This window comes from Quercus suber, unplaced genomic scaffold, assembly GCF_002906115.3.
Source record: "Quercus suber isolate HL8 unplaced genomic scaffold, Cork oak 2.0 scaffold_23, whole genome shotgun sequence".
Taxonomy (NCBI): domain Eukaryota; kingdom Viridiplantae; phylum Streptophyta; class Magnoliopsida; order Fagales; family Fagaceae; genus Quercus; species Quercus suber.
Window position 1 is genome coordinate 2,354,775 of NW_027069488.1, and position 12,654 is coordinate 2,367,428.

The 12,654-nt window shown below is 41.0% G+C and overlaps 1 pseudogene; it reads left to right on the forward strand.

The window, feature by feature from the left end:
- The first annotated feature begins 10,522 nt into the window (after positions 1-10,522).
- On the forward strand, positions 10,523-12,479 carry LOC136064353 (protein P21-like; annotated as a pseudogene).
- Positions 12,480-12,654: the final 175 nt, after the last annotated feature.

The following is a 12,654-nucleotide window of genomic DNA, read 5'->3' on the forward strand; positions in this document are numbered from 1 at the left end:
AAAAAATAAGGAATTGAGCTTTAATTGCACCAACAAATGGCACAATTGCAAAACACAAAAGTTGTTTATGGAAGGAGTTCAATCCATTCCAAAGGAGCAAGTGGAGAGTTTTTCAGAAGAATACATTTAGGAAATAGTTGTTGCCCCTTAAGAAGAACAAGGAGTGGAAATATCGGAGATTTCTCTCCATGCCCTAATTGGGAACCCTAGCCCACAAGCAATGAGAATCTTGGGTCAAATTAAAGGCATTGGTGGTGATCCTCATTGACTTGGGGAATACTCACAATTTCTGGGACTCCTCCAACTTGTCCAAGATGCATCTCCCTCTGTCCACCGGTCAAGGCTTTGAAACTAAAATTGATTAATGGAAGAATCCATTTAGTGCTTATAAAGTATAAACATATGCTTCATAGATTTAAACTTGATTAATGGAATATTGAGTGACATGCGAGGCAAGAGTGCCTAGAGTAATGCGGATAGTAAAGAGTTCGAGAAAGAACTAGATTAAATACTAAAAGATTAAAAAATTGTGGTCTAGTTTCGATGTGGGGCCTTCTTGGCACCTTTCATAGACTACTTTATTTACTAGTGAATCTCAGTATTCAGTAAGTTTAGGTGTTGCTCGTTCAATTTAATAAAGTTATGCTAAAAATAGGGGTAGTTTGGTAAGTTCTAGATTTTCTAGAATAGGCTGTACTAGAGGCCCATGAATACTATTTTATGTTTTGAGTCGTTTTTCTATTTGAGTTAGTAGTCCATAATTACTTTTCTTTGTTACTAGGAATTCTAGTCTTTCTAAGAATAAATTAAATTTGGAGTCCTAATCCTTCTAGTCGTGATTGCCTTCTCCTACTTAAGTGTGAGTACTTGGGAAATTTTGCCGTTATGCCTAGGGTTTATCTTATTGTTTCTTGTTCCATTCATCGTCTTACCTTACAAGATCTCATCACGAACCCTAATTTAGTACTAAAGTCCTAAAAGTCCAACATCAAAATTGTTATAAAAATCATTAAGGCTTATGTCTTGTATCCATATGGTATCAGAGCCCGCTAAAGCTATTGTAGTGGATTTTTTTATATTGGTAAGTTATACACACACCAAGTGGGTCCTGAACCCACGAACTTGCCCTTCATTTGGCAAGCACTTGTAAGGGGAGGATGCGCCAGCTGAGCTAGAGCTCATTGGCAACAGCTTTTGTACTGCATTATGGAGTGTTCTACTCTTCTCTCTCTTTCTCTCCTCCCCATTTCCCCAATCTCTTCATTGGTGTACTATTACCGTTCACAACACCATCCACAAAGCCCATGAACAGCAATAAAAGTCCATCTTTTCTTGTCTCTAGCAACCCAAATTAAGCCCTTCTCCTTGACTATCAATAACTTAAAACCCCACATATTTCCCCTAACATAACCTACCAAATAAGCTATAAATTCAAAAATACAGCTTCTGTCCAGAAATTTCTGACAACCTGTTTGCTTCAAGAAACAATGCTCTTGCCCCTATTCCCCATCATTTCAAAACCTTGGTGAATCTTTGAACCCTAACCTTCTAAAATTCTAAGGTTAACCCACCACAGGCAAATGTAAACAGCAGCCTCATCTATCCTACATCACATTCCCTAGTAGAGCTTCAAAAGAGAGGTACACACTACACATATAACACATACATACAACTTTCTGCTAGGTCCTCATAAATCATAACTAACCGATTATTTAAAAAAATATGCCAAATGATAACAGAGTATAATAAATGCCACGTAAATTTCATCCCTAGCAGACAGAAAATTTAGCATTGATTCATTATTATGCATAACCAAAACATACAAAATCCAAATAGCAAATCTGCAGTTAAGCAATTAATAAACTTCAGTGCAAACTAAACATTCTGAATCTAGTGAAAAGTTGGTATCAGGCCAAATCTTCCCAAACTTAGAAAAGGGAAAATATAGATTTATCAATGAAAAAAAATAAACTGAAAGCATAATTAGAAACTGATTGGTTTGGATAATAACTAGTATTGGGCAAGCTTGCCCAAACCTACTTAATTTATATTAGGATACCAAACATTACCATTTATGGACTAGAAACCAACTTCATTGCAGAATACACACATCTGAATGACTATTTTTTCCTCCAATCTGGTTGAGTAGCAACCTTTTAATGGGTACAATTGTTGCAGCTTAAATTATACTGCATTATTGTTCATAGTAAAATTAATTCAGTAGGAACTTGATTTGATAAGGATCTACACATTCATTCAGTCTTGAATGCAGAACCTCAACCACCACCCTGTTCATATGGTGCAAGGAGGTGCAATTTGAAGGGTAATTCATTGGCAGTAGGACATATCATGGAGCAAAATAAGGAACCAAATTTTTTTTTAATAATTGAGTGTGTGAAACCTGAGTTCCTCTTCTTGAATACATAAAACAATTCGGCTCAAAATGACCCATATATATGGCATCCCTTCTCCCTCAAGTAGCCCACATACCTACTTTCAATGAAACTTCTGTTCAAAATTTCATCATGAACTCACTTAAAATGTTCTAGTCAAATATTTTTGTACCCTGCTTGGAATCCCCAATTCGCAATTTCAGTTATCACAGACACTCTAAAATTAAGCCCTAAACATTTGTAAGCTTAAAAAATAAAAAATTGCAATCTTCTCCTAGTTGCCCAAGGGGGAAAATACACACAAAAAGAAAACCATATTTCTAATCTCCCAATCTAAAATTCGAAGCTCAAATTCATCTTTAACTTAGTTTTATTTTATTATTATTTATAAGAATTCATCTTAAACTTAGTAATGCCCCAGAAACTTTGTAATGCCCCAGAAACTTTCGAAGTTAGCATCACAAATTACATCATCTCCGTTAATCAATTACACTTTCGAAAAGAATCAAAACTTAATTAACAATAATTATATTATATAACAATAAAATTCAATTTCGAAGTCAACAAAAAAGTAAGAGAAAAGAAGAAAAAGATTACGGATTTCTCAAAGCGATCTCTCTCAGAAGCAGTGCAGATCTCAGAGGTGCACATCAAGCGATGCTCTTTCTTCCAATAAATATCTACAAACAAAATCACAAAACCATTACCATCTCTAAAAGTCAAAATCACAGAAAAAAAAAAAATAATCACCTGAGCACCGAACATTGTTTTAATCCTTGTCTGCAAATCCTCCTTAGTGTTTCTGCTAAAATATAAAGATGTTTTCTGCTTGTTAAGTTGCTGCCCCGATGAGGACTCATATACTTTGAGAATTCTCAGAATTTCCGACCCTTCCGCTTCAGTAGCTCTCCCAAAAATTAGGCTGTCGTCCGCGAAAAATAGATGGGAAATTTTTGGCCCTCTTCTGCAAACGGAGACCCCCTTTAATCTCTTCTCTTGCATTGCTTGGTGGAGCATAGCCGAAAGGCCTTCCGCACAAAGGAGAAAAAGGTATGGGGACAGAGGGTCCCCTGGCGCAGCCCTCTGGATGGGCAGATGCGGCCCCTTGGGACGCCATTTATTTTAATGGCATAAGTGACTGTGCGAAGGCATTGCATAACAAGGGCAACCCATTTATCTGCGAATCCCATTTTTTCCATGATCCGCTCCAGGCACCTCCATTCCACTCTGTCATAGGCTTTACTCATGTCCAGTTTTAATGCCATCTCTCCCACTAGGCCCTTTCTTTTCTGGCTAATGTGATACATTGTCTCTGAAGCCACCAACACATTGTCTGTAATGAGTCTATTAGCCACAAATGCACTTTGGTTCTCGCACACCAGCTGTGGTAACACCTGCTTAAGTCTATTGGCCATGGTTTTGGAAGCAATTTTATATGCCACGTTACACAGACTTATCGGGCGGAAGTCTATCACCCTTTTTGGCTCTTTAATTTTTGGAATTAGAACAATGTGGGTCTCATTGAAATGCAAGGGAGTGATGCCTAAGTTTAAGAAATCTAAGACAGTTTTAATGACAACGGGGCGTACCTTAGGCCAGAATTTCTGATAAAACAGTGGAGGCATTCCGTCAGGACCCGGGGCAGAGGTGGGGTACATGTGCTTCAAAGCGGATTCCACTTCGGAGGCCTGAAAATTCCGGGTAAGGACAACATTCATAGGGTCCGACACCTTCCTGTGTACAGATTGGAGAAGCTCCTCACTTACTTCTGTGTGGGACGTGGTGAACAGGTTCGCATAATACTCCTCAAAGGACTTTCCAATCCCCTCTTCCTCATTTTGCCAACAACCTTTTCATCAAACACACCTTGAATGGTATTCCTTTGGAATCTGCTTGAGGCCTTGGTATGGAAGAAGGAAGTGTTTTTATCCCCATGTTTTAGCCAGCTAATTCTAGACCTTTGACGCCACATGACCTCCTCCGTGTCCAAAAGCTTGTTTATCTCCTTTCTTGTGAATTCAATCTCCATCAACTTGGCAGATGACCCCCTCTTGCATTCCAATTCCTCAAGGCTGGCTTGCAATGCCGCTAGTTTTTTGCCCACATGCCCAAAAGTAATATTATTCCAGGAAGTCAGTGACTCCCTACACTCACCCAAACAAATTGAAAGAGTAGCTTCGGATACCCTATTAGACCCTCTGTCCCACGCATCTTCAATCACTCCGACACAAGATTCATCCTTCAGCCACATTTCTTCGAAGCGGAATAATTTCTTCCGACGACGTTTCTTTCTGCTATTCTGGACATCCTTAAGTACCAAGACACAGTGATCAGAGGCGGAGTTGGGTTTGTGATGGAGCTGCATTTGAGGAAACCTCGCCGTCCAATTTGTTGAGACTAATGCTCTGTCAAGCCTTTCCCTAACCCAACCTCTATTTCCCATCCGCCTACTCCATGTATAGTCTTGACCTTTGTAACCCATATCACGGAGACAGCTAGAATTAATTACCTCACAAAACGCCTCCATTTGTTTCACCGGACGAGCACTGCCACCCTCCTTTTCGCTCCCATTCATCAGTTCGTTGAAGTCCCCGAGGCAGACCCACGGTAGTGAATTTAAGGTGGATAACTGCTTGAGCAAAAGCCAAGAGTCCTGTCTTTTACTTGTTTCTGGGTTCCCATAGAAGCCCGTCACCCTCCATTGCTGCCCAACAATCCCCTGCTCAACAATCGCATCAATGTGGTTATCCGAATAAGATTGCACATCCACCTTCATTTCTTTTTTCCATAGAAGGGCTAACCCCCCGCTCCGGCCCTTGCTTGGAACAACCAACCCTTGTGAACGGTTCAATCTTTCCTTAATTCCATCCATTTCTGACACTACTAGTTTTGTTTCCATCAAAAAAATAAAATTGGGATCTTCAGAAGACACTACCTTCTCAAGAGCACGAACTGTACGCTGGTTCCCAAGCCCCCTACAGTTCCAGGCCAATGTACTCATTGATGACGGCGGGGCTGCGCCACAGCCTCCGCCGATCCCAGGTGCTTTGCTAAAAGATGACCCACCAAAACCACTTCTTCCTCTTTTTTGCTTCTCTTCCCAGACTCCGCGCCTTCCTGGACTTCTTTAAGCGGCATCGTTCCTTTCCGTTTTGAACCCGTTTCAGGCCAGCGACGGTGAAGCTTGCTGCATCCTCTCCATCACGCCTGTAGCGCTTCCAAGTACCTTGGATTACCCCACCTTGCACTTCCTGACCCTGAGGCGTTCTTCCTTCTAGATGAGGCTCGTTCTCCTTTCCCCTGTACTCTGGTGTTTTCTTTTTCTCTGGAGACTTCCTTGAAGTGCTTGTTTCTTGTCTTTTGTTCTCATTCTTTGGGACAGTGTCATGTATATGAGTTTTTTGGATTGTATCGCATGCTTTACTTCTTAAAACCCGGCCTCCTTCAAAAGTCTTTGGGTCCATATGGCTTTGGGTTTTTTGGGCCTCCTGTTGGTTTCTTGCACACTCAAATGGGCCATCCGAGTCGGTAAGTGGGCCTGCGTAAAGGGATTGGCCTTTAATAGATTTTCCTTCTTTCCCGCCATTCCTTATTGCCTCGGGTTGGTCACTGTAAAAAGAGCCTGTGTCAGCTCTGTTTTCCTTCTTTGGTTCTCGGTTTCCCATTTTTTCCTTAACCGTGTCAACTGCAAGTATGGCGCAGTCAATCTCCCTTAATTGCGCCTCAAAATCGCTTGTCCTATTCTCCTGTCGTGTCACATCCATCATGTCCGAGTCCGTCGCCGGAGTAGTCATTTCCGGTGGGACATGGGTTTCACTGTTTTCGCTCCGTTTCTCCATCTCTGGCGTCTTCCCATTATTTTTCATGGGCTGGTTGTTGCCTTCTTGTTCCCACCCCTTGTGTATTCCTTCTCCTCCTTTCTTATGGTACCGGACTTCCGCTAGTTGTGGCCTTTGAAGCTTTTCCGAGTCAGCTCGGAGCCAGGATCCATATTGTCGTTCTTCAAACTCCAGTGACTCGTTGCAATCAATCCAGAGTGAGCAATCTCTGTCATCATGATCCATTTTCCCACACCAGTAGCAGAAAATAGGGAGGCGTTCGTAGCGGAAGTCGACCCAGCCCTTCTCTGAAGCACCCATTCGCACCACTCTTCCCCTGCACAGAGGTTTTGAGATATCGATGATTACTCGTACCCTTAAATACTTGCCCAGGCTAAATCCCCTGTTTCCTGTTTCCACCTTCTCTATTGGTCCCATTGGACCAACTATCTTTTCTGCTACCTCCTTCGTTTGCATTCTCATAGGCAAGCCATGAACCTGAATCCAAAACGGAGACCTGTCAAAACTTATCGTGGAAACTGAGTCCCCCTTATCAAGCTTGTGGAGGACTAGGAGGTACTTATCAAAGGACCATGGGCTTGCCCTCAGTACCCGGTTCATATCCTCTTCTTTATGGAACAGGAAGAGTGTTGTGTTGTCACCGGTGTCTTGAACCACAAAGTTCTCCGTAGTTTTCCATATCGGTTTCAGAGCCTTCACAACTGCCTCTAAGTTGATACGTCTTTTTGATAGAAACTTACCTGCTAAGACCCATCCCTCTGTCACCTCTTTATCCTCTAACACCACCTGATCTGCTTCGTGTTCCGTTAGTTTTAGCTTCTCACAACGCTTAGAAATCTCCTCCATGGAGAAACTCCCACGCGGATTAAGGGTGGGAAGAGAGTTTCAGGAAGAAAACTTTTAAATGTACTGCCTATAGTTCTACCGGGACGGAGAAACTTCTCTTGTCTAGGGACAAGCCACTATTTTCACCTCCAAAGGTTCCTAGGAAACTTGGAGAGAAAAAAGTTTGTCAAACAACTTCCCCTTTTAGGTTTAAATTGGGCAAGATAGCAGTTGTATGTTACATGGTTAGCAGTATACTTCGGCCCTTTTCTCAAACGAAGTCTCTCGTTCACATCCCCAATAATATTACTCGATGGGTGATTGAGAGTCACTCTTGATGAAGGTTTCTTGGAAGTTGAGAATTCCTCATCACGAGAAATTGGGATTTGAACTTCTAGAGGAGTGAGTGGACTTGAGATTTCTTGTGTTGATCTAGTCTCTCTTCTTGATATAGGAGGTGTGGACTCCTTTCCAGGTGTCTTTTTTTCAGCATCATCACTTAGGGACATATCATCATCATCTTCTTTCTCCTTGAGTTTGAGCCCCTTTTCATCATCCTCAATCTCCTTTTTTGATATGGTGTCGTCTATGACCACATTGATTGACTCCATCACCGTCTTAGTGTGCTTGTTGTACACCTTATAAGCTCGGCTATTTGTGGAGTATCTTAGGAATATTCCTTCATCACTCTTAGCATCAAATTTTTCTGGATTTTTCCTGTCATTTAGAATATAGCATGTGCTCCTAAACACTTTGAAATACTTCACCTTGGGTTTCTTTTCTCTCCATATTTCATAGGACGTCTTCTTTGTCCCAGCTCGGAAATATATTCTATTACATATGTGACGCGATGTGTTCACAGCTTCAACCCAAAACCTTTGAGGTATGTTTTTGTTGAGTAGCATGACTCTTGCCATCTCTTGGATCACTCGGTTCTTTCTTTTAACCACCCCATTTTGTTGTGGAGTTTTTGGAGCTGAAAATTCCTTCTTGATACCATGCTCTTCACAAAACGTTTCAAATTTAGCATTCTCAAATTCCTTCCCATGATCATTTCTGATTTTGACTATGGGAACTTCTTTTTCATTCTGCAGTCTCTTGCATAGTCTTTGTATTTTATCACATGTTTCAGACTTCTCTCTAAGGAATTCCACCCAAGAGTACCTTGAGAAATCATCAACTACCACCATAATGTATCTCTTCCCTCCAAGACTATCAGTTCGTGTAGGCCCCATTAGATCAACGTGAAGTAGCTCCAAACACCGTGTGGTAGTAATCACATTCACCTTGTGATGGTTCGCCTTTGTTTGTTTTCCCATTTGGCATGCTCCACATATAGTCTTCTCCACCTTTCCAAACTTTGTAAGTCCTTCAACTGCCTTAAGTTTAGAGACTTTACATACTTGTTTGAAGTTTGCATGTCCAAACCTATGATGCCAAAGTTTCAGCATATTAACGCGAGCACTTCTACACGAAATAGGTGCTGTAGGAACTACTACATAGCAATTATCAGTAGTCTTATTTCCCTTAAAGACTTGAATCCATTTTTCATCAATGATTATACAACCCTTCTTTGAGAATTGAACAAGAAAGTCTTCATCACATATTTGAGTGATACTTAAGAGATTTGCCTTCAAACCTTTGATGTATAGCACTTCCTTCAGTAGAGGTAATCCCGGTATTTCAACCGTCCCTTTGCCAAGAACTTGAGCATGACTCCCATCGCCGAACGTCACATAATCACATGCTTTTTCTTTAAGAGCCTTAAACAGTGATTTATCTCCTGTCATGTGACGAGAACATCCACTGTCAAGGTACCATAAGCACGAGTTAAATACCTTCAATGAGGTGTGCACAAACATACAGGTATGGGACAAGTATTCTTGACCATCAAACAAAAATTCATCTTTATTTTCCAAGCTTTTTCTAGATTGATTTTTCCTTTTTAGATTATCAACCTTTTCACACAATGTTCTATTTCTTCTTTTGTATTTCTCAATCAAAGATTTAGACTCACATAGACTATTGTGTAGAGTGTGGTTCTTATTTTCAAAGTATTTCAGCATGCGAATGAACATCTTAGCATGTTTTTTGGATTTAATTAACTCTAAGAGTTCATTTTTAAAATACCCTTCCAACATACTCATAGAGTCATTATCACAAACACCTAAGCCACAATTTTGCATGACCCTTTTTCCAGTTGCATCCATAGCCAAGGGGTCTAGGATCGCACTCAGTTAATCAAATCACAAAGAGTGCATCCGCTCTGATACCAATTGAAAGTTCAAAATATGTATAAAACACCCTTGAACGTTTAGACTTCCAAATACAAAGTTACCAATTCAAGCCTTATATCAAACAACTAATGTGCGGAACATGATAATAAGCTCATAACAGAATTGATAAACAATCTAAGCCAAATATAAACACATCCATAATAGTAAATATAAGGCAAAGATAAAGGGAAAGAAGATGCAAACACACGGACAACACACAATGTGTTATTGAAGAGGAAATTGAAGTTCTCATCGTAAAACCTCTCCACCGCCCTCCAAGCAGTAAATAATCCACTAAAGAATGTAGTTGGGATACATGAACAGCAAAAGACCCTCCAAGCCTAATCTACCCAAGTACCTAAGCCCTCCAAGTTTCTTGCTCCAACGAGGTTACGCCGAACCTATTTCTTCTTTAGCTTCCCGAATTCCGCTACTATACCATAGCATCAACCAATGTATATTGGTTCCTTCCAAACTGCTTCCCTTAGCACCAAATGAACCTTCTCACAGACGTGGGTGTGGTGAGATAAGGATTTGGTCAATGGCCTCTTAAGGATGTGACAATGGAGAGGAAGAGAGTAGAGAAATTTGTAGAGTCTCTAAGGTAAAGATTGGGGATGAGACAATCTTGTTTTTCTCTAGGGTTTCTCTCACGAAATTCTCTTTGGAAGCTCTCTTAAAATCGTGGGTATAAGGGTTTATATATAGTGGGGTGAGAAAGGAATACGAAGAGACAATTTTTGCTAAACGGGGTAAATTGGCAGCTTGGTCTCACGGCTTGTCCAAGTTGCGAGTTCAAGTCGCGACGTAATGGCTTGGCCAGCCTGGGACTTTTGTCCTGTAGTGCAACAGCTGGCGCGACCCTTCAGCTTCCTTGTGTGCATCTCACGTGCCTGCATTTGGCGGCTTGTAGCCGCGAGCCACCTGCAAGTCCTAGCCATGAAGCTCTGCGTCTTTGCACATACTTGAGTTTTTCTTCACATCTTCTTACACACTACCCTTACAATAAACCCACCTAAATACAGGGTTACTAAGTGCTAAATTATAAGTAAATTGGCACGGAATAAAGCCAACAAGATGGTTGATAAATTTTAACCTTACAGGGATTTAAGTGAAGAAGTGTATATGCAATCTCCTCTTGGTCTCTCTGTTGACTCAAACAAGGTTTGTCACCTTCGACGTGCACTTTATGGCCTTAAACAAGCTCAATGAGCTTGGTTTGCCAAATTCAGCTCTACCATCTCTTGCTTGGGTTATATGGCCAGTCATTATGATTCTGCCTTATTTCTTCGTCGCACTGACAAAGGCACTATTTTACTTCTCTTATATATGGATGACATGATCATAATTGGTGATGACCTCAGTGGCATTCAAGAACTCAAGGCTTTTCTCAGTCAGTAGTTTGAGATGAAAGATCTTGGACATCTCAGCTACTTCTTTGGTCTTGAAATCACTCATTCTCTAGATGGACTTTATATTACTCAAGCCAAGTATGCCTCTGAACTCTTGTCTCGAGCTGGACTCACTGATAGCAAGACTGTTGACACTCCAGTTGAGCTTAATGCGCATCTGACTCCTTCAGGGGGGAAACCATTGTCTAATCCCTCTCTTTACAGACACTTGGTTGGCAGCTTAGTTTATCTCACTGTCACTCGTCCAGACATTTCCTATGCTGTTCATCAAGTGAGCCAGTATCTGTCTGCACCACGATTGACTCATTATGCTGCTGTTTTGCTCATTCTTCTATACATAAAGGACATTCTCTTCCATGGTCTTTTCTACTCTGCTCAGTCTCCTCTTATTCTCCGTGCATTTTCTGATGCTGATTGGGCAAGAGATCTCACTGATCGCAAGTCCACCACTGGTTGTTGCTTTCTTCTTGGGTCTTCTCTAATTTCTTGGCGAAGTAAGAAACAAACTCATGTGGCCCACTCCAGTACTGAAGCAGAATATCGTGCCCTTGTTGATACCACATCTGAGCTCCTTTGGCTACGATGGCTTCTCAAAGACTTAGGTGTGTCTACATCCTCTGCTACTCCTCTTTATTGTAACAACCAGAGTGCTATTCATATTGCTCACAATGATGTCTTCCATGAACGGACTAAACACATCGAGATCGATTGTCATTTTATCTGTTTTCATCTTGTCCATGGTGCTCTCAAGCTGATCTCAATCTCCACTAAAGATCAACTTGCAGATATCTTCACCAAGTCACATCCTGAGGAACGCCTTCGTACTTTGGTTGACAACCTTAAGCTAGTCTCACATCTACCTTGAGTTTGAGGGGGGCTGTTAATATGTATAATATATTGTGGGCTTTAGCCTCAGTTAGGTTACTTGTATAGCACACATATTTACTTGTACTACACACATATTTACTTGTACTGCACCTATATGCCTCATATATAAAGGCACCTATGTACATTCTTTCATGATGAAATACAATACAATTACATTCAGTATTTCTAACAGGCAGCAGCCGTTCCTGGTGGTGGCAAGCAGCTCAACTCACGCGAGTCTTAGCCCCTTGACGTCAACGCTGGCACAACAGGGGCCCGCATTTGGGCTCAAATTGGGTGCAATTTCGATGGCTTTGGCATGGCAGATGTCAAACCGGTGACTGTGGTGGACTTCTTCAATGCCAAGCTTATGGTGCACCTCCAAACACCCTTGCTGAATTTGCTCTAAATCAATTTCAAAACTTGGATTTCTTTGACATCTCTCTTGTTGATGGGTTTAATGTTCCTATGGAATTTAGTCCCACCTCTGGTGGATGCACCAAAGGAATAAGATGTACCGCTGATATCAATGGACAGTGCCCAGCTCAATTGAAAGCTCCTAGTGGGTGTAACAACCCTTGTACTGTATTCAAGACCAATGAATATTGTTGCAATTCTGGAAACTGTGGACCTACAAATTATTCCAAATTTTTCAAGGATCGGTGCCCGAGTGCTTATAGCTACCCTAAGGATGATGCAACAAGCACATTTACTTGCAATGGTGGGACTAACTATAAGGTGGTGTTCTGCCCTTGAAGCAGAACTTTGCTTTCGTATAAGAGGCATAGAACTAGTAGCAAGTATGCAAATAAGAGGTGTAAGTAATCAAAGCTCTGAAGCTTTGTGAGCATGCGTAATTAGTGTTGCCCAGACGCTATGAAACGTATTCACTTTGACGTAAGTTGTATTAAAATATCTATGTAAGCTTGTGCCAAAAATCAATAATAATAAAAGACCTCTATGAAATATGGAAGAACTTAACGTTCATAAGTCATAACCTCCTTAATGTCTGTTTTTGTTTACTTTTTTTTTTTTTTTTTTT